The sequence below is a fragment of the Fundulus heteroclitus genome, chromosome 13 (genome assembly GCF_011125445.2).
Source record: "Fundulus heteroclitus isolate FHET01 chromosome 13, MU-UCD_Fhet_4.1, whole genome shotgun sequence".
NCBI classification, from domain to species: domain Eukaryota; kingdom Metazoa; phylum Chordata; class Actinopteri; order Cyprinodontiformes; family Fundulidae; genus Fundulus; species Fundulus heteroclitus.
The window spans coordinates 31,637,520-31,660,175 of NC_046373.1; the positions used below are offsets into that span (position 1 = coordinate 31,637,520).

The 22,656-nt window shown below is 40.1% G+C and overlaps 1 protein-coding gene and 1 long non-coding RNA gene across 3 annotated transcripts in view; both read right to left on the bottom strand.

The window, feature by feature from the left end:
- The window catches only part of thrb (thyroid hormone receptor beta), a 158,490-nt gene extending 140,103 nt beyond the window's left edge, over window positions 1-18,387 (bottom strand). For both annotated transcript variants that reach the window (XM_012879124.3, XM_012879123.3), the window contains exon 1: window positions 18,200-18,387. The gene's annotated coding sequence lies outside the window, so the exon portion shown is untranslated. The remainder of the gene's footprint in view (window positions 1-18,199) is intronic.
- Window positions 18,388-20,695: 2,308 nt separating this feature from the next.
- Window positions 20,696-21,430, bottom strand: LOC110369550. The gene is made up of 3 exons (XR_002429175.2): window positions 21,229-21,430; window positions 20,925-21,126; window positions 20,696-20,748 (listed from the first exon to the last, which is right to left on the bottom strand). It is a non-coding gene; the product is annotated as an uncharacterized LOC110369550 (long non-coding RNA).
- Window positions 21,431-22,656: the final 1,226 nt, after the last annotated feature.

The following is a 22,656-nucleotide window of genomic DNA, read 5'->3' on the forward strand; positions in this document are numbered from 1 at the left end:
GTTATGTAATGTTTACTAGAAAATAAATCTATTCAGCCCAAAACACACCATTTTTATGTGTTAACTGCAAATTAAATTTTAAATGTTACATTTCATGCTTTTCAGTTCTTCCTTTTCACATTGAAATCATTGAATATAAAGTGGAACAGCAATGATTTGGTCTGAATTCCTCGGTAATTTATCCCCACGCTCCCTCTTTTTGCCCGACAGCACCGAAACAAGCAACTTGTTTCGGTGCTGTCTCTTTAAATCTAAAGTAGGCAATACACACCCCGTCCACCTCTAGTTCGCAGAGTGTTCCACTTCACCCAGTTCATCTTTTTTTGGAGTATTCTGGGGGACGGCGTATTGAACAACCGAAGACTTATACACTTGTAGCTTCGGCATCCTTCCGCTTGGACTATAAAATTACTCGGAGAAGAAAAGTGATGGATCCATGAAATTGGTAAGTTGGAAGTCCATGACCATGTTTAGCAGCTCTGCAGCAAATACTGGTGATGTTATTGTTCAAAAAACTTAAAAGAAGACAAAGAAAACTGAATGGCTTGAAAAAATATGACCCAAAAAGAATATAATGATACCATCTATGCAGCTTCTGGACAGACAACATTCAAATGTTCTTCACTTCTGGAGACTCTAAGTACACAACAGAATGTATGTAAGGGTTAGAAAAGTGGATTAGCAGCATGATATATCTCCTTAAGCATAACGTGGACAACTGCCCTGGTTCACTTTGTTGAGTGTACATCACCTCCCATGACACGCTGACTGACCTCTCAAGTTCAATGTCAGTTATTCTGGCTTTATTAGACAAAGCTGTAATTCGTATCTACTTTAAACACCCAGCTGTTTATCTATAACCTCCACATTTTAAAAACCTTAAAATATTCTACTTCACTAAGCTGCACTAGGTGGTGGATAGTTAAAAATATGATTAAACATGTCAAATGTTTCTTTCCATATACATCCTATAAATTGTTTTGCCGCTGCCTTTCCAGCACTCTATTGATGCCTCTTGTTTAATAGAAGTAGCGCAGGGAGTGGGATTTATAGGCACAAATCCTTAATATTAATGAAATAAATACCTAAAACCTTCTCTACGTAAAGATTTTGAAATTATGAAACACAAATTTTCCAAAATACCAATCAATTGTCTGAAAAGACAATTGATTGCCGACCCTGAAAAACGTCAACATGAAACCACTATAAAAACACCAGACAGCAGAGGCAAGAGGACAAACCAGAAGCAGAAACAACGCTGGCTTGATAATGGGAACGCCTGTGACACGGCTCCTTCTGTTTCTGCTCCATCAAAGCACACCTTGGAGCAAATCTTTAGCTGGAGGTTTGCAGCTTCAAGAAAAAAAAAAAAAAAAAGAAACATGGGTGGCAGTGGCAGAGGGTAAAACAGTAGAAGAATGACAAATGAGATATTGTGGAGGTTCCATAATTTACAGATATGATAGAAAGGCAACACCACCTTTCCTGAGCTACAAACTGATCTTTGGACCAGATGTTAAGCTAAAAGGTTTACAGGTTGCTGCCTGCCCTGCTCAGACCAGGTGAAGCCATCATGCAACGTGCAACATTATCCCTTAGAGGTAACGTGTTGCTTTGGTAAGATTACCACAATGTAAAAAAAAATGCTTCAGGGGAGAAAAAAAAAAACAGTTCTTTTTTTTTTGTTTCTTTAAAGGCATACTATGCAACATTTTTCAGTTAATTAATGTGTTCCATAGCGTTTTGGATGATTAAATGAGTCATTTCAGGTCGAACAAAGGTTTTCTCGGCCGCCCTGGTGGTCTGTGGAGGAAATACCGTACTTGCAATTGCAGGAGCCCTCGGCCCGCACCCACAGGCTCAGAAGTCTGTGCATCGCGAGAGTCGGTCTTGCTTTACGGCGAGAACTGCTACACGCCCCCAGTGAAAGGCATGCTCGTTGCTAGCGCAGTGGCGATATTTGTGTAGTTATCATGGCGGAACCAGCGAGAAAACAGCGAAAGCCCATGTCGGAGCAGGCAAGAAAGAGGAAAAGGGCTCTGGACAGAGAGAGCAGTCGTACACTGGTGAACATCGGGCAAGCTTTTTCTGAATGGCGAGAGCTAAAAGAAAAAGAAGGCTGCAAGGCTGATGCGGACCTCGCGTTTCTGCTGATGCGATTGTAAGTAACATTGGAATGGTTTCTCTCTCTCTGTGTGCATGTTCATACTTTCACTGTGTTAGTCATTGTTTGTACTGCCGTTTTTTTGACTTTCGTTGCGTTCGCCTGTCTGCTAAGCTCAAAACAACCGCGCCTGGTTTGACGGAGAAACCGACGGAGAGCATCTTTACGACAGTACACTTTTACTTTCGCCCTCTGGGGGGAGCCTCGCTGGAAATCCAACCCCGGTTGCATAGTATACCTTTAAGTAACGTTAGAAATTGGTTGGAGAGCCTAAAAATATTCTAAATTCCATAAATTAGACAATTATATACTATACACATTTATATGGTCCAGGATTAGTGTCCTTCAATTTGAAGATATTAATGAGAAAGATTTTAAAGCACAAATAAAGATTGAGACTGTTTGTACAGCTTACAGGTGGTCCGGGATCGTTCAAACACTTGATGTTTTTGGATGGAAAAGAATGGCTGGTGCCCACTTCCAGCAAACAATGGGGGAGAGGCAGAGCTAAACCCAGAACAGTTTAACAGAACATGCTAGGAGAAACACCCACACATGCATTTGAAGACTATGCAAACTAAACATATAGGACTAGCTTGGCAACAACACAGTAGCACCACTTTGCCATGATTGAGCAGCACAGGTTTTACTACAGATGTGTAGTATGTGCCATGCTTTAACTATATTATGTGTCTATCATATTTGACTTTATTGCAGTCATGACTAAAATGATCATTAGCTGCAGAAATGATGTAGCAAGATCCTAATGACCGACCTGCCAGATGGGTTATATACACTTCAGTTAGTCCAACAACTCATCATGTCAGTTTTCTGCTTTAGTCCAACGAGATCGGCTGTAAACAAAGCTCAAAGGGATGCAATGAATGACTACAACAGTTAAGAAATAAAAGATGTAACCAAAACTAAAAAGTGATCAACTGATTTCTTGTTAATAGTGAATACATTCTCTACTATTGAGGGGATAAAAACCATGCCTAAGTGGTTAAAAATCATTAGGTTTTTCAGATGAACGTCCTATCTAAGAGCACTAGACCTGCTAGAGGAAAACATTAAAGTCCCACTCTTGGACTGAAAAAAAATCCTGAAAACCATTGAATAACTTCCAGGACAAGGTAAACTTTGAATATTCATGTATCAAAAGTGTTCAAATTAAGTTTAAATATGAAATATTGCGCATTTTTTACACCAATTATGGTATTCCGCGTTTGAGTGCTGCCTCCGTTTACGATCGGCCATTTCCGACGTGTGACGTCAGTTCAAGAACATCGAGAATGCGCGAAGCGAACTTGCATAGAAACACACATTGTTTACGTTGTACAACCGGTACGGCGAACAAGGATATATGGATGTTTTCGAGTATCTTCTTTCACACACCAACTCTGTTGATTTGGCAAGCGCTTTTAAAAAAAAAAAATCGCCGAACTAAGCCCACAATAAAATGCCTTCTAGGTGCGTAGTTGGTGGCTGTAGTGTCGCTTATAGGCCTAGAGCAGACCGCGGTGAAGTTGGTTTGACATTGGACATTCAAGCTCCGCAGAGTCAGCGGGATGTAGCTCACGGTTGATCCGTTTGAAGGACTTTGATTTCGGCTCGCGTCTCTCAGCTGCTCCCTTCTCCCATACACGGTGGGACCGTCACCAAATCTGATTTGATTTTTGTTTATCAAGAGAGCTCCGCTGACTCCGCGGAGCTTGAATGTCCAATGTCAAACCAACTTCACCGCGGTCTAGTGCAGGCCAGAAAGTAGCGCTACATACTTGGCCGGTGGATCAAAAGGTCCGAAAGAAATGGGATAAATTCGTAAAAGAAACGCGAAAGGACTGGATTGCCGGCAGTGACAAAAGTGTTTTATGCGATTCACACTTGACGAGCGAGGATTTTGAGGGGTACTTACAATGGAGCATGGGCTCTATGTCTTGGGCAGCGTTAGATATAGTCTCCTCAGGTTCACCTTGTTCAAACTCCGTTTCTTCGTATATATATTCGGTATCAGAGTCGCCGATGCTTAAGGTGGAGGTTGTAGATGTATCAGACATTTTTTTATTAATTTTTTGTACGTAGAGTAAGAGTTATTACTTAAATTGAATAAATCGGTAGCGAAAGTCGTAGTGTTAGCAGCCTGATGCACGGTACTAGTTCTGTTTGTGACGTCACATTCCGGAGCAGCCCGATTGAGGAATGTTCGGGCCCTTTCGCTTATACAGCAAGTTTTATCGAAATTATTTCCAAACGGCGCACATAATTCACATATAATATACATTTCTTTACTCTGGTGACTATTTGAATGCATCTGCGTAAAAATACATTCAGTCCAAGAATTAGACTTTAAGGGCAGAAGTACAGAAGTTAGCAAAAACAGATCCTTTTTAGTCAATCACCAGTTAACAATATTAAGATGTACCGAGGTCTTAACAGGTTAGTCTGAAAACGGGTAACATTTGCTATCAAGCCATTTCTACAGTTTTAACATTGTTGTAATGGAATGCTAGAGAAAGTGACCGGAGTGACAAGACTGTTCCTTGGTAATACGGAGCTTAGAGCATCACAGTGTGGCCCCTCCCCGACCTGTTGCTGTGTCAGCCAGCTGGCTTAAAGAATGCTCGTACATCTTTCTACCAATAAAGATAAATACAGTTGTCTGGAGATGTTATGTTGCAAATCAACTTAGCCTTTCTCTTTGAGATAAAGATTTTGTTGTTTTACATTTCTGGGTAAACATCTTGACATCATGACATCTTTACATTAGAATTTTTATTTTTTATACATTTTATAGAACTCTTAAAAATATATATCCAGTTGATATTATTTATGATTAAAAAGTATGTACTTGAAAGGTTATAGCTACAGCATAGTAATCAAAACGATTAATCTTTCATAAATAATACATCCACTGAACGTCTAGAGTGCTGCAGAATAAAAGTATTAATTTTACTGAAAAAAATTATTTATAGTATATAAATAGTTGTTTTAGAAATTTTTACGGGTCCAGAATATATAAATATTTACTTCTGGTTAGAATGTCGACAAGAAAAAAGGTTAAATGTCTCTAATGCTAAAAGAAGTTAAATACTTTGCGATGCTAACCAAAGAACATAGCAACCGGTTGGCAAACAGCAACACTGAAGTTAAACTTGTAGATCTATCTTTTAATAATTAAGATGCTGAAATTAATACATGCTGCATAATAATCTTTTTCATGCTGTTATTTAAAAACCTTTTTATATAAAACATTCAGAAATGAAGTTTTTTATTAACAAATCTGAGCTCTTTGAGTTGATGTGGATCATTTCTGGCATGTTTAAATGCATTTACCTGCCAGTTGTCCTCTAATCCATGTATGAAGATGCTGACATTTATTGCAGTCTCCACTGCAGAACAATCACATTAAATGTGGCTTTAAACAGCCACTTGTAGATCCGTGCAGCTGATTCTGGACCAGTCTGTGCTTTTCAAACTGTATCATGTCCTACTTGGACCAAATAAAATATATCAGGTTGCTTTGAGGTGTGTGACAGCTGCAGCCAGTGTTCATGTGTTTAGCTAAGCAAAACTATCATGAAACTGCCTACAGAAATGATAAACAAATGGATATCTGTAGAATTTTAACATGGGCAGCATAAAATATTGATCTCTTTTGGCAGCTTTTGTCGCTGCTATATCCCTTTGATCTGAATACATAAGAGAGTACGAGTTCTCTGTGCATTTTATTTTCGAATTTCATGTTTGGCAATAGGTTAAATCACACCACAGCTATTCAAACCTATAAATGCTACTTAAAGATGGAAATATTGCAGTTTTGCATAAATCTGTTATGTTTCACAAAATGCCTTTGCTAAAAAATGATTTGAGATTAGATCATTCAAAGTCCAACGAATCCAAAGGTACATGCAGTCTTACACTTTTATGGTGGTGTTATTTTGTCCTTAATGAGCTTAAGAAGCCAAGACCCATTATTCCTAAGCACATGTGGGCTGACTTCATATCGCCAGGTGAATGGGTACATAGTGGTGGGAAAAAAGTGATGCATGTTGCAAGACTAAATTTGTTCAATCAGACGGCCAAGGCACGTTCATGCACGAGATATATTAAACGAAAACTAAAGTTTAAAGGTAGTGCTATATTAAAAAAATACAATATGGAAAAATGAAAGGCATACTCTCATTAAAATTTGATTTTTTTATCCTGTGCAATTATGTATGTATTTATTTATTTGCTTTAATTTTGCGGCTTCCTCCGGGTCAAAAGAAGAGTCTTAGTAGATGAGGGTCAGGTCATCAGGTCAGTTAAACATTTTCCACACAACAGTTAGATGGAAAAAATAACAAAACTCAAATTGCAGTTCATTGGGAGCTAGCTGACCTTTTATAATAGTCTCGGTTTAACAGAAACCCCTCCTCACTAACCAGTTAACTGTTAAGAGATTGGCTAAAAGTCTCGACTCGATCTAATGGTAATTGCTTTGGGTTCAAGCATTTCCAGGAACATATTCACAGGTACATTTCTGCAGCTTCATCTGTCGTTATGTCAGATATAGTAACGACTTACCCTGCTGTTTAGCTCTCTTCACCGTCATCAATGACTCCATGTTATTTTAGGTCCTGTGTTCCTGTGGTGTCATTTGTAGAACTTACTACAAAAAAGCAGCATTTGAAAATCCCGCCTCCACTCCGCCTCTCTGCATTTATGTCGCTCTGCAGCCAGTCAGCTAGCATTTCCTCTTCTTCTTGAGTTTATTGGTGGCTAGCAAACATCTTTTCAGCGTGTATTACCGCCACCAACTGTTGAGGAGTGTGCGTCAGCTAGCATTGACCGCCTGCAAGAGGTAAACGGCTCCGCAACAAGGTGAGTGACGCATTAATCGCGCAACACAACGAAATTAGTTGCCAGCGCATTTAATTGTCAATTTTTATAGATTTTTATCAATTGGTTGTTGCAGCCCTAGTTGAAAGGATAATATAATAACTATAGGCTACATCCTGTTTTCTTGTGTTTCTACATTAACTACTTTTTTCAAGCCCAAGAAAAATAGAAATTAGTTGAGCAATTCCCTTACTGTGTTTGTGTGTCTAGTGCTTTCCTTATTATTTATTTTTTTTCATTGAATGAGTGTTCTAACGTGGTAAATTTAATAAAGTTCATTATTGTTGCTGTTATTAGTATTTGTAGCTGAGGAGGCCAGTTTCAGTTGTGGAGCTGATGCAGAGGGACAGAATAATGCCAATCATAGGAGGAGGAGGAGGAGGAGGAAGAAGAGACATATGAGGAGGGACAGGAGAAAGAGGAGAAGAAAGTGATGAAGGAAGAGAAGGAGCTGGAACCACCTAAAAAACAGTGCCAGCTACAGGGCTGGGCTGAGAATAGGTGTTGAATTGAATTTTATTAAACATCTTGAGATGCAAGGATTGCAGTCCAAAATTCTATGTATAACCACCACTGCAGTAGGTCACTTGTTTCGACAAGATTTCAGCTTGACCATCCTGACCATCACACGTCAGTTTTATTCTCCGTTGGGCCTGTGAACTGATCATCACTGAGGAGTTAATTTATACCTGCTGTGGTATGCATTTTATATGACAGTTTAAAATCCTTCCAGCAGATGTAAAACCGTCCCAGTTGTAACATCTGCAAGGTGATTACAAAACACAGCGGAGTCAAACACCTTTTCATTTATTTGCCTCATGTGCTGAGGAACACAGTGCTGCAAACCACTGTAATAGATACATCATGTGGGAGAAAGTTTGAACAGCGCTTTTACTTTTACTGCCGTCTTCAATTATGCAATTTGTAGGATGTTTTCTGATCGTTTGATCAGAAGCCAAATGAGCACATGCTGCAGTGTAACTGCAGCAGACTAACAGGAGTGTTAGTTATTTTGGGGGATCAGAACCCAGCTAAAGGTTGGACACCGTTTACCCAGCTACACCAAAACACGTGTATAATATCTAGAGCTGCACAATATATTGAATCGTCGTCACCGCAACATCCGTGGGTCCAGTTTTGCAATCACAACGGAATACTTGGATGAGTTTCATTTGAGTTACACTTTCAGGGCAGCTGTGGAAGGAAGTCTGTAAGAGGCTGTAAAAGACTTGGCACTGGAGTGGAGGTTCACCTTCCAGAGAAGAAACCACCGTCACACCCAACCACAGCTACAACGGGACGGTTTCCATAGAAACGTGTTAGATTGGCCCAGTAAAAGTCCAGGACAAGTCCAAATGGCAATCTGTGACAAGTTGTTGTTCAAAGACATTCTGCATCCAATTTGCCTGAGCACGCCCTATTTTTCAAAAGATTAATGCTAAGACTAACCGCTGTCATTGCATCAAAAGGTGGTTCTAAAAACTACTGGCTCATTTGGCATTGAATGTAAATGTACAAAACATTTCCAGATTTTTATTTGTAAAACTTTTTAAAAGGTCATGTATCACTCTGCTTCTGATTCACAGCTTGGTGATTATTTATAATGTGGAATCTGAACAAAATATGTTATGCTAATTAATGACTGTAGCATGACAGGACGGGAAAATATTTATGGGACACGAATACATTTGTAACAAGGTTCTGTATTTTACAAAGTCACAAAGACCTGCAGCTCCTGTTAAACCACTCACAGAACCAGTTTCATCCCGTAATTTGTCACACAGCTGACATTACGGATATTAAACTGAAACATAAGAGCAACATTTTTATTGGTCAGTAAGTTATGATACCATGCTTTTGTTTCTGGGCCATGTTAGCAGTTGTTTCTGACAGCTGCAGAGTACAATTTGTACTGCCAGCCAGACATCGCACCACGCGCAACAGTCAAGACGACAGCCTCCTAACAGATTTCCAGCTATGGTCCAAGTCTTCATACGGTCGGCCACCAATCAAGGAGTCATGCTGTTTGGAGCTCATAAAATAAGATATACTGTAAAAGCAAGAGCTGTAACAACAACAACAGTACAAACAGTTTCCAGAACATACTCAGGAAGACGTCCTATACCGCTTTGGCTTTTTAAGCCAAGCTGAGAGAGATGCTCTCCATGTGGACAGTTTCAACACGCAGCAACTCACGGCAAGAGAATGTTTTGAAGCACTTATTTCCATTCTTATTGATGTTGGGGTAACAAATTGCACATAAAGCACAATGGCAAAAATGAATGAGCTATGTTTACGTGAACAAAATTCCTGAAATGTATGCGGATCAAAAAATAAAAAATAACCCAAATAGATTGTTTAGATAGATGCAAAACAAATTCATCCGATCATGACGTACGATTACAGAACAGAAGCACTTTGACATGTGCAGTCTGCAAGCTTCCCTCAAGGAAAACACACAAATTTGTTATTTTTTCAACTTTTTTGAACAAACACAACAAATATGCACGGTTGTGTATTTGTTTGGGTCTTCTGAGTGCCCAGAATGGACCCGCGCCATGTTCTAAGAACAGTAAAGATTTTACTGCAATCTCTAATAAAGCTACAGGCTCAGCAGCACAGGATGAGAGACATAGGGCACACATGCGCAGTCAGGGCAGTTTGCCAAAACCCGTCAGACACGATCGGAACAACTGTTTAGATGGACGCTGTTCGGATTAACAATCTGCATAAACCATCGTCATTCGGAATACAATTTCATTGCGATTGAGCGTAATGTGATCACAGTATTCCAACTGTCGTGTTTAAATTTCTATTACGATTACTCAGATTTCTCTTAAGTGATTTCTCAATATAATTTTTGGAGGGGTACATTCTACGTGCACAGCAGTAGAATGTCACTGCTGAATACTGTGTACTGAACCAATTACAGTAATTACATTTAGTGGATATGGCATGGCCAAATGTATCTAATGATCAGAATAACAGCAAAATTACTTTTTACATATATATATACACACATATATATATATATATATATATATAGATAGATATATATATATATATATATATATATATATATATATATATATATATATATATATATATAGATAGATAGATAGATAGATAGATCTTTTTAGGTTTGTCAAAGCAGTTCTCATCGACTCATACTTTTATCTACTGTAATTACTCTCTAAAGGGTGAACAATTGCAATGTCACTTTTTTCCCAGCTATTTGCTCTGGTGACACAAAGCACTCAGCTGCAATAATAATACACAGGGATATTCTGGAGACTGCAGACACAATTACTGCTCTGTGAACCAGTGGGCTGTCCAGACCAGCCACTACAAACATGAGCTACAAAGCAGACAGACAGAGACCTTAAATACCCTCAGCTGACAACTGATGCTGCCTTCGGTAGCTCCCAGGGTGCGTGCTGAAAAACACTCACATGACATATCGGAATAAAAAAAAAAAGAAACCCAATGCTTGTCTGCTGTTGTGACCAATCTGAATAGTATTGGATAGATCAGGGTTGGTTGTCACAAGGTTACTGTCAAATTATGATATTTTGAATTCACACCATTAACCTGACTGTCTATTTTAGTGTTTTGACATGACAAGGTATTTTGTAATTTTAATGAGTCAACTCATTTTCCCTTATGTTTTATTTTTAAAGTTCACAGAATATTAAACATTTAAAGAAGATACATTAACTTTGATTCAATGTGGCTGATCACTATCAAGTTAACACGTAGCTATCTTGAAATGTTTGCCAAGAGCTCATTTGGGGTTTTTCATCAAACGTCTAAACAGCACAAAAAATAGTTTCAAAATGGGCCATGGAATATGGAATCTTTTCCCAGATGGCTTTAATATCAGATACTTCTTAAAGTCCAGGAGTTGATTTAGTCAGTGAAGCCATATATAATTATCTGTGATGGTAATTATTTCAAATAACCTCTTTATTTTCTTCAACTATCTTGACAAAAACAGCCCCTGATTTTCTGCAAACCGCTGGAGACCGCAAGGAGAGCAAAGACTTGGCAGTTTTCAAAGGTCTAAAGATTGAGATTATTGATTCAATCTGGTTTTGGATGCTTTGTAATGTTTCATGTTAGCAACAGTAGGCCAAAACAATTAGATTTCCACTAAATAAAAGAAGATTAAAAACATTAACAAAACAGAAACGTTACCGTGTCCTTTATGGCTTTTTATGTAAAGACTGTAACATAACCTGCTTCTATATTTCTTTTGGAGCTGATCTCATGACTGAACAGAGGCAGATTTTTCATTTATTTCAAATCAAAATTAGAATGGTAAGCCTGATCCATTTGTAAATACAGAAATAATTTCTTCATTTTATTTAATTTTGTCATGTTGAAGATGCCTATTCTTACATATTACAATGCTTTGTTCCCATTTTATTTTGTGCTCTGTAATAAATGCAAAGGTTTATTGTGAAAAATAACAGGCGTGTCTGTGTCTAGTGAGACCTGTGGTTAGTAAACATGCTCCATTGTTCTCATGTTATTTTCTGGCTGCTGGCCATGTGGAGGTCAGCTGAACATCCATTAAACAGCAGTGACTAGAAGGACTTAGCACTGCTCTAACATGTATCCCTGTCACCGGCTTTATGTTGTGCAAAACTGAGATTTGGAAAAGTGTTTCATCTACCAGAATGTATTATTATGGAATGTTAGCATTTATTTTTATTATTCATTTTATTTTGTTATTCAGTTTACCAGAACATCAACGTCATTTTATTTTAAGTCTGTACGATTACAAATTGAATTAAATCAAACAATATTACTAAACTACTCAGTACTTAAGGAGACTTGAGCCAAATACTTTTTATAATCTACGCAAGTGTTTTGTTTTATTTTCTTGGAGGACTACAGTTTAACTTCAGCTTGTGAAAACAGTATGGAAGTAGTGCTGCTCTTATGGTGCAATGTTTGGTTACTATATCCACCTTTGGTGGGACACCATTAGAGACTTGTAATTAATATTAATATTTTTATTAAGCCAACTTTTTTGATATAAATATATTTTTTGTGGATTTAAATCAATTCACTTTTATATGTAAATTATGTCCAATTTATTACACCAAATGTTATTTATTTATTTTTTAAATAATGGTAGTGTCTTGCAAATTGTGGCTTTCCATTAATCCCCACCACTTTGAGAATCTTAAGGCCACTGGAGCAAAAAGTCCTGGGTCCGAATCCCAGCCTGTGCACTTCCTGCATGGAGTCTGCATGTTCCTCATGAACTGGGGATTCAACGACAACCTAGTGCATGGACTCTCTCCAGGTACTCCGGTCCCCTCCCAGTCCCAAAACCCGACTGTTAGGTTAATTGTTCTCCTTAAAATGGTCCTTAGCTACGATCATGTGCCTGGCTTGATCTTGGCCTGTTGTGTCTCTCTGCTGCCCTGTGAGAGACCACCCAACGGTCCAGGCTGCACCCTGCCTCTCTCCCAATCACCACTAGAAACAGGACACCCCCATGCATCCCTGTGAAGTTAAGCAGGCATAGAGGATGGATGGTTGGATCGACAAACAGACGGACGCACGGACAGTAATCTTGAGTCAGGGGTCTCTAAGTCCAGTGTTCAAGAACAATTGTCCTGCAACTTTTAGAACAGTCCTGTTCCTACGTACCTGAGTTAAATGAATGTCTCAAGCCTCTCCAGAACCTGATGATGCTGATGACGTATTTCAGCCATTTGATTTAGGTGTGCTGGTCCAGAGATGTATCTAAAAGACAGTAGCCCTAGAGGACTGGAGTTGGAGACTCCTGTCTTAAGATATGAACACAGCAGATTTGATTTCCTGCTGGAAAACTAGTTTCTGTTTAACCGTTTAAGTCAGGGAAGAGTTGGACTTTCTCCTATGATAAAAGGTACAGGAATTTCTGCCTTTACTGAATGGAAACTTGAATGTTGTGGCTTTGCCTTCATGCCGTGCTACACCCAAGCATACAGATCCAGATGCAGTTACACTGAAAATGTCTTAAGAGCAAATAAACCAGCAGGTTTACACTTCACATGCCTCCAAATGGGAGAAAAGATGTTCAATATTTGTATATTTTACAGGAAAGGAGATTCTGCCATGTAGTTTATAGAAAGAATCAACCGCTCTGTGTTACTCTTATATCGTCACATGTATATCTGACTGGACAACTCTTTCTGGACAACGATACCTGACATGTCATGGTTCTTGTTCTGTTACTCTTTATATCACATTTGAGAATCCTGTATTATTCCTGTATTAAATCCTTTCCTGATATCTGTTGGACGGCCCAGAGAAAATAAACACATTCCGCAGAAGGTTAAAGAAATACCAATGAGTTAATTCTGTGCACATGGGCGATTCATAGCACAGTCATTACAGTCACCATGTTAGAGGAAATATGGGACTTTACATCCTCAACATGAAATGCCTCTCTTTTAAACACGACTATACCTCCCATCCGAGTGCTGAATAAGCACTGAAATAAAATGTAGAAATAAAGTCCAAAACACAAGACATAATATGTTCAACTGTTCATCCTCTCACCCGGTTAGCGCGTCTAATGTTACCGCAGATTTTCTAGCTTTATGTTGTGGTCTGTAGTAATTATTTTCAATAAAATTCAAGCTCAAAGAGGCTGTTCCACTTTACTTCCACTAGTGCTGTCCGGCGTTGTTTTCTTCCACACCAGTCATTAAAGGAGAAGTCCGGACAACAAGGAAAAATCAGGGGATCATTAGCTATACCCAAAACTAATACGTTCATGGTTATTTAATGAATTTAGCGTTAATCAATAAGAAAAACAAATTGTCGTCTGGATCACTGTGTATGGGGGCGACCATTACTGCCCATATTTGGGCAGTAATGGCCGCCTGACATCACATCCTGTGACGTGGATAAGTGGAGAGCCGACGGAACTTCGCCGCGCATTCCAGAGGACTTCACCATAGAAATTCGCGAGAGCTATTGTTGAAGCAACAATGCTCACGTGCATGGCAGTTGGATGTAACAATACATCGGGTAAAAGGTGAAAAAACATTAGTTTTTTTCACCTTTCCGATTCATCATCCACCATGGGCTGTTTTGCTGGATTACCACCGTGAAGAGGGAGAATTCGCCAGTCGTGCTTCTGGCCAGAGAGAAAACACGTCGTCTGTAGCCAACATTTGGATAAAGGGATGTCTTCAAGATGACATGAGAGCGAGGATTTTCGGTAGGTTTTTCTTTTTTCATGATGTAGAATTTGCCGTAACGTTTGTTTACCCGATCAGAGCGGCGGAGGGATACGACGAACTTGGAAAGAGTGCTCACTGTTGTGAAGCCCACTTATTTTATATGACTTTGGTCTTATTTTTTCTAAAGTCACTTGTAAATTTCATGAGTTGCAGGTTGCAGTTTTTTTTTGGGCTTGTTTCTGAAAGTGAAGTCGATTGTTTGGGCTCTAAACTAAGTGACGCTGAAATATCCCTCCGCCTCATAATGCGCTGCATCTCATCGTGACAGCAGGAGCAGAGTAAACTCAGAAGGAGCCGTTCTGGCCGTATTTTCTGCAGTTTACGGTTGCAATAACTGATGATAACTGCTGAAAGTAGAATAGGTGGTGCAGATCACCATTTTGAGCAGAGATTGGTTCTAAAGATGAGTTTTATACTCATAACATTGCAGAACCCAACCTATAAACCGTACTTTAATGCTTATTTGTTGTCTTTGTATGTCTCTAAAATGTAAAATTAGTATTCATTTAAATTTAAATGCTTAATACCATGTCTATCTTTGTTTAAGTGGTTAAAAAAAATATTTTGGCATGAAAACGGATATTTATTCATGACGGGACTGATAGGGCATTGGAACTTGCTCTACAGCCGATACCGCAACCTGACGTCACAAACTGGGAGGTGGCAGTCCTATTCTTCAGCAAGATGGCTTCCCACTTAAAAAGACCTTTAAATGAAAAATACTCTTAATTAAAAAAGCTTATGATTTATTGAACAGTATGTAATAATTGTATATTTAAAGTACTTTCAGCAGTTTGAATTCTGATTTTGACCGGACTTCTCCTTTAAACGCCGCTGCTGTTTGACGGACCCAATGATAGTCAAACACCTGAGAGGCAGGGGTAAACTACAGGCTGCATTCACTTGGACTCAGAAACTTGATAATTATTCATTCAAGCCATAGTTTCGCTCCTGAAGCATTAATCTTTTAACATCCAGTTTTTTTTAGTATTTAATTAATTGAAATTAAGATGTTAAGGTCCCTGCCTGTTAATTATTTTTGTTAGAACTGATTTCAAAAAGGAAACAAACACCCATCTTCTTAACTTTTAATTTAGCTGGTAAGCTAAAACATTTGGACATTCAGGTAGGGTGAAGTTATTAGCATAATATTTTTAGTACTTGTGGTACACAGAATGCATATTGCTGTGGGATTGTAAAAAATTAAAGAAATCCACAGACCAGTGGAAGCTATCAGCTAGTCAGAGGGAACCCCCAGCCCACATTTTAGCTAATGCTGCCTTCCTAGAAATCGGAATGTCCGACCTCAGAATAGGAAATTTCCGCTGGAACAGTCCCTAAAGTTGTAATTACGAGTCGGAAAATCGATGCAACAGAACCATACCCGACTTCCATATTCAACATGGCTGTTACTGGCAGCAACATTAAGTAAAAACTTTCACTGTTTTTAGCAGCTCTCTATTATTTATGCAACATTTAATCAGCCATACCTGTAATACTTTTTCAGTGTTCACAAAACGGGGCGTTTCATCGCTGTGTACATGGACAAAGTACGGCATAGAACAGTGTTATTGTTGTAACAATAGTGGCTAAATAGGCAGTAAACAATCGCCAGCTGTTGTTTGACGTTTCAGGTTCAGTCATGTTTCAGTTCAACACGTCTTAAAAAAAGATTTTGCAATAAAATGTGATTGCATTCTGAGACTCTGTGTTTGCACATTTAACAATGGCTTTGGTGCGGGCATCCATGTTTTGCCTACTGTAAGACAAGCGTTAAGTCACAATGAGCTGACGTAATCTCCGAGTTCCCAGTTTTGAGTTCCAAGGTAAATGGAAGGCAACATTCTTTCAGAAATTCTTGTCTATCGGATAGGTCTGATTTTCCTAAACCCCCTGTCGTTGGAGGCAGATAACCTTTCATACGGAGCCTGGTACTGGTTCTGCTGGAGGTTTTCCTCCCTGTTTTCCTCTCCACTGTCGCTTCATGTATGCTTGGTATGAGGGATGGCTGCAAAGCAATCAACAATACAGATGTCCCCTGTGATTCTACGCTGCTTAACTTGATGCAATCTACTGGGTTTCCTTAGAAAGGAAACTTTTTGACCAATCTGTATGATTTGATTGAATTTGACTTTGTAAAGTGCCTTGGGATGACGTGTTGTCAATTGGTGCTATATAAATAAAACTGACTTGAAATTGATACAATGCTAAGTTAGCTGATATTAAACATCTACCCCTTCACAAGGGCCTTAGTTAAGTTTAGACCTGTTTTCTCCATGTTCCTGAAGTTGGCTTAGCCTGTCCACGGTTGCTACATCAGCTGGGGACTCCACGTCAACCTAGAGTGCAGTACACTTTGGGATTTAGCAACAGCTTGTCTTTTCTGCAGCATCGTGGAAAATGTTGACTTTCTGTGCTGTACCATGTCTCACAGTTGTTTGGATCTTATCCTTGCAGGCCGATCAAGCAGCGATAGTCGTCCAATAACATAACTGCAGCATAGTAACATGGAGGTGCTCAATGTGTCTACAGACAGTATTTGCTAATATAGCACTGCATCTCACAGAGGTAGAAATCGCTAAATTCAGGTAAAACAGACAGCCTGCCTGACTACCTGTTAGCCTCCCACTGCTGTTCCACAAACTCGCTACAAATTGACATATTTCCAGAACAGATAAGGGAGTTATTACTGATAATAACTTTATAACACCTACTTTCAAAAAGTCCTAGACGTTTCCTTTAATGAGGAAATGTTTCTTGAAGAAAAATATACTGATGAACACAGACATAAAAAAAAAAAAAACATGTGTCAACCAACCCCAGCCATTATCACTGGTATATTTGCTTGCTGGGTGTTTCTTAGGAGATAACACTAAAATTTTCTGACAGGCCTGAATGCATCACGTCATGTTCACATGTCACCCATCACTCAACTAATAAGCGACTGGACGCAAAGTGGCGTTCCCACCTGAGAGGGCAGGCCGTTCCCCGGGCTAAAACAGCCCGGTCCGTTGGTGCTGCGCCAGTGACACGCAGACTGCAGCGTCATGCTCAGCCTTTAAGGTCACTAATGCGCTGTGAGCGGGGTTTGCCTATTCCTGCACACCAGATGTTAATGGAGGGCTCCAGTGAAGTTCAAGTGCCAAAAAGCGAAAGCTGGCGCTGACGCGGAAATACACCCAATATCTAGTTGCAGCATGAATATAAGTGAGTGAGAACGTGCTGGAAGAGTTCGAGTATGAACTGGTGGATTCACAAAGTGAACGTTAACGGGCCCAAAACCCCAACTCTATCAAGTGTTCAGAAAAAGCTAATCCTGTGCTTTCCCCTACGGAACTCCCTGCTAAATGCGTCTATTTTTAACTCTCTTTCTTTAATAAACACTCGGCTACCGTTGTAACCAACTTTAGTGAAACTAAAGGATTTTTATGAACACATCTACGATTCGGCATCTTTAAAACAAGCCAGAAGTGGTCCAAACGGAATATCTTTACACAAATGTCCTTTTACTCCGGCTATAACACGGGGATGAAAACTTGTCGTCTTTGCTGTCGTAACCCGCGTTAATGTTCAAATAAACCTGATATAAAGTGTCATTTGAAAAGAATTAAGATGCCGAATTGTCACAAACAATGTGTAAATGGCTATAATAAATGTAACATGTGTGTGCAGCCATACCCATTCTAGTACAAGCAAGATCGCGTTAAATTTCAGACATTTTGAATGTAGTTCCACGGGGCATGAAGATGTTCAACATTACTAAGAGCATTTAGCCCAGGAAAAAAAAAGCCATTCCTGTCCATGTGGCTGATATGTAATGCAATAGTTCGTTTTTAACGAGGCTGTCAGTGGCTAAATAGTCAGAATCAGCCCCGCTCCCCCTTAAAAAAACGTAACGTACCGCATATGCAGAACGAAGCTTGTATCCAGAAACGACTCGGTGTCCTACTGGCCGTGCATTCCTCCTCAGCTGGATCCAGTGTTGCTCTCGGTGGGCCAAGCTGAACGGGACATGGAGCCAGGCTCTAACCTGAAATGACCCGTGCCAGTGCAAATCAGGCGAGGGGCTAGACCCGCGCGCGCGTGCCTGCGCGCTGCAGAACGTGTGCGCGGCTGCCACGGGCCGTGACGGCCGGGAACTTGAACATGGAGCCGAAGACAAGTCAAGAAGAAATGAGAAAAAGAGGAAGAAAAACGCTTCGAAACCGCGCTAAGACTGACTGTTGCAGCACGCCAACTTGACTTGGGAGGTCGGGTTGTGGGGGTGAGACAGCCGGTTCAAGGGCAGGAACACAGCCTCGCCCTAAAACAAAGTTGTTTTTTTCTTTTAAGGTTTTCCTCAATAGCGGTTGCTTGTAGTTACATTAGATAGGGCACATCCGGGTAGGATCTTATATGAAAAAAACAATCAGGGTTATCCCTCACTAAGGTAAAAGGTATTGCCCTATAAAAGTACACCCTCTGTGCTTTTAACTTATTGCTCATTGATTAATGCTATTTTTGCTTTTTGGTTTCACATAATATAATTGAAGAAACATTAATGCCACAGAAAAAAAACCTAAGTAAATACAAAAAAGCACTTTCTGAATTTTTATTTCATATATTAAGGGGAAAATTATCCAAACAGGAATGCAATTGAATAAACAGCTGTAATTCACTGGGGGTGAATTTTTTTTTACAACACATTGGAGGAATCTGTCCCACTTTGTTTTGCAGAACTGTTTTCTACAAAACATTTCAGGTCAGATGAAATCAAATTTTGAAATATTGGTATAGCGGGAATATCATTTAGTGAAAGGCTTCCACAAAACATTCCAGGGACCCATTTGTCTGACATAAAACTTAAATGACAATTTTTAAGCATGTTGGTCAATATCTGCCGAAGTGGGCTTATTTTTGAGGGGTTGACTGTTGTGGGTTGGTGACGTTACTGGTGACAGTGCCAGCTCCAATGGACCGCAGAAGAACTGAGAGCGGAATTACTTCCCAATTGCTTATTGGTATTGGTAATGGCAGAATAAATCTTTTTGGAACATGAAAAATGCCAGAAGACTTTGTGGTAGCAGTGGATAGTCTACCATATCAGTATGAACCTAAACCGACAACTGAAACTCCAGAATCCCCTGAAGACTCTTCAGATTCAGAGTTTGACTATAGGCCCGTTTACACTACACCTTTTTAACCCAGCCGAGATCAGTCCGAGCTCGGTAACCGAGATAACTCTTGTGTGTAAACGGTCAACAGACTGAACCGGACCACGCTAAATGCAGACCAGTTCCTGGTGTGGTCTCGGACTGTTTTTTTTTATCCCGGTTATCTGATAACGAAGAGCGCATGAGCAGACCGCGTCATCCCCTTACAGTCAGCTGACTGTCCGCGGTTTTTCCGGCGTGTCTGGCTGCACGTCCCGATTCACACTCCATTCAGACAAATTTCAGGCATTCAGTGTGATGAACCTCAGCGTCTGTTGTTGTTTCCTGCGTCTGTAAATCCTTATTAGACGTTCGTTTGTCTTATCCACGTCCCAAAAGCCGACTCTGTCTAACCATAACATCCTGAATGTTACGGGCGCCGCCATTTTGATTTGCTCGGTCCCGCCTTCAATCCCAGAGAGCAGCAGTACTGCAGACCGTCACTAGGAGGCGAGGAGCAACCATGGAACCGGGATAGTGTGGTGTGTAAACGGTCGTCTCAGCTTGGTTAACTGATCCAAGCTCAGACTGGTCTCGGCTCGGCTCGGTTAAAAAAGTGTCGTGTAAATGGGCCTAATGAAGACCATCATGGCTGACGGGAGGACGAGCCCCAACGACCAAGCTGAGAGCCGAGAATTATGAGAACCGATGACCCTCATGTTCGGGTTGAGACAACAAACCACATCATGACTAAGTGCCCTTTCAAATAGATGTCAAATCTTGATCAAAACATTTATTTCTGGATGTTAATTTGATAGTTTTGTCTTGTTAAATTTTGACATTTGTTCAGCGATGGCTTCTGTCTTAGCAACTTTCTGCATGTCTAAGAGAACAGGCCGAAGAGGAACTTCTCGAAACGGAATCTCTTCCTAGATGGGGACTTCCACCCTCATCTGCCACACAAGCCCCAACAGTTCTTTTTCGTAGTCTGCAATGACAGGACAATAAAAACCTATCAGATATGTCAAAACGCATAGAAATCAAAATCCTAAGATCCAAAACAAACCAAAGTGAATAATAGAAGCGGCAATCATTCATACAGACTCTGACTGATGATACATGCAAACCTTTTTCTCCTTCTTGCTCCAAACTACATGATTGAACTAACCTTATGTGACTGACTCCTTCACTGGCTTCACTGCAACACCACTCTTCTTAAACTTCTGATACCACACCATCCGCTGCAGGGCACTATCCTACTTTCTATACTAGTTTCTTCCCCACATTCTCGTTGAAGTGGAGGGATGCCATAGTCACTCTCCAAGAACAACACACAGGCGCATATCAAGAAATTAGAATTTTCTATCAGACAATGAATTTTGGTTTTTCCCTAGTAAGTGATAATCATCAAAATTACAAGACAAAGGCTTGCAATATCTCACTCTATGTGTAAAGAATCGATAAACCCTGAGATGAAAGAATCCTTTCCCTTACCTTGCTTCCAATGAGGGATAAAAGAAATGCCCATGAACATATGTATTGTATCATAATATATTGTCTGCTTCTTTGCAGGTAAGACAATGTTGTGAAAAGATTCAAGGCATGAAGTCTGCACTGTATGGGACAGCTGACGGACATTCAGCAGCCTGGAGCTCAGGACAACCTTGTGCCTTGATCTCTTGTTGTGTTCTGCTGCCTGCCAATACACAATGTGTGACATACACACATTAGATATAAGGGATTAGGATATTTTATTCTGATAACATGCAAGTTCCATTGGTTGTGTGTGTATACTCACAATCTTCATGCTGACACCTTGGGAAAAGGTCACCATGGCCCTCACAGGCCATTGTTCACTTGCAAGGATCTGCTGATACATGAAACTAGCAATGCTCAGAGGAATATAGTAACGATGACACCAAACATGCCGTTTTTCCTGTTCCATGTGCTACACATCACTAGCCTAGTGGTTAGGAAGGAGGGGGCTTGCATTCTGGAGATGCTCCAGAATGGTCTCTAGGCACTGCACAGTGGCTGGCTGCTGCTCCCTAATTGATGGGTTAAATGGGGAGGACAACGTTCATTGGAATGTGTGTTGGGGCGACAGTGGGGCACCGGTTGGATTCCCCGCTCTGTCTGTCTCCGTCGTTGTGTCCTTGGACAAAAAACTTCACCTGCATTACCAGCTGGTGGTGGTCAGAGGGCCTCGCCTCCGTCAGCCTGCCCCAGGGCAGCTGTAGCTACTAACATAGCTAGCCACCGTCAGGGTGTGAATGTGTGTATGAATGGGTGAATGACTAAACTGTAATGTGAAGCGCTTTGGAGGTTGTCAAGACTAGTTAAAGTGCTATGCAAGTACAAGCCATTTACCATTGCAGTCACAAATAAAGATACATATCAGCACCACAGTAATAAGTTAACAATTTCATGTTGAAAAATTGTCATAGTAGTGTTGCATAATTTTGCGGTTTTATTTGCCATTGTATAGCTTTGCTTTTCAAATTTGCTTTGAAACACATGGCAAAACTCACCCTTGGTAGTATGCCATATGTCATACCAATGTTTGGTTTTTCCATCCTCAGCCATTTGCGGACCTGCAAATGTCTTTTCTGTGGTGATGCACCGTTTGTCCCTCTTCCATCAGATAAATGACTCAGGGACATTAAATCAAAAACGAATCAACTTAAATGTCCTAATGCATCTCAATAATCCAGGTAGAGAAATACAAAAACATAAATAAATTGGATAGGTCCTCTGGACAGGTTCTTCTTTGTTGAAATGTTTCGTCTCTTCTCCGGGAGACTTCTTCAATCTGTTGAGTTTCAGAAAAACTGCCTTATAAGCAGTGCCTTTGCAAAGTGGATCTGCAAGTCTAGCAATGACAATTAAAACTGATTGTTTACATGCAAAAGAGGACCATCATGCTACCAACCGATCATTAGCATTCTTGCAATAACAGCATTGTAAGAGGGGGTGAGAGGACCAGGAGGCCTCCACCCCTGTTGAATTACAGCTTGTTATTCTTCACAAAAATCGCTCCTTTTCTCCTTTCTCAAACTAGTGTTCTTCTTTTTCCAGGATGAGAACCTCTTTATCCCTAAAAGAGTGGCCGCTGGCCTGCAGATGAGGATCTTGGCCTGATGATGTTGCTCTCCTGTGCTGGGTGATCCTTTTGTTGTTTTTCTCTTGTGATTTTAAATGCGGCCCATGTTTTTGGACTTCAGGG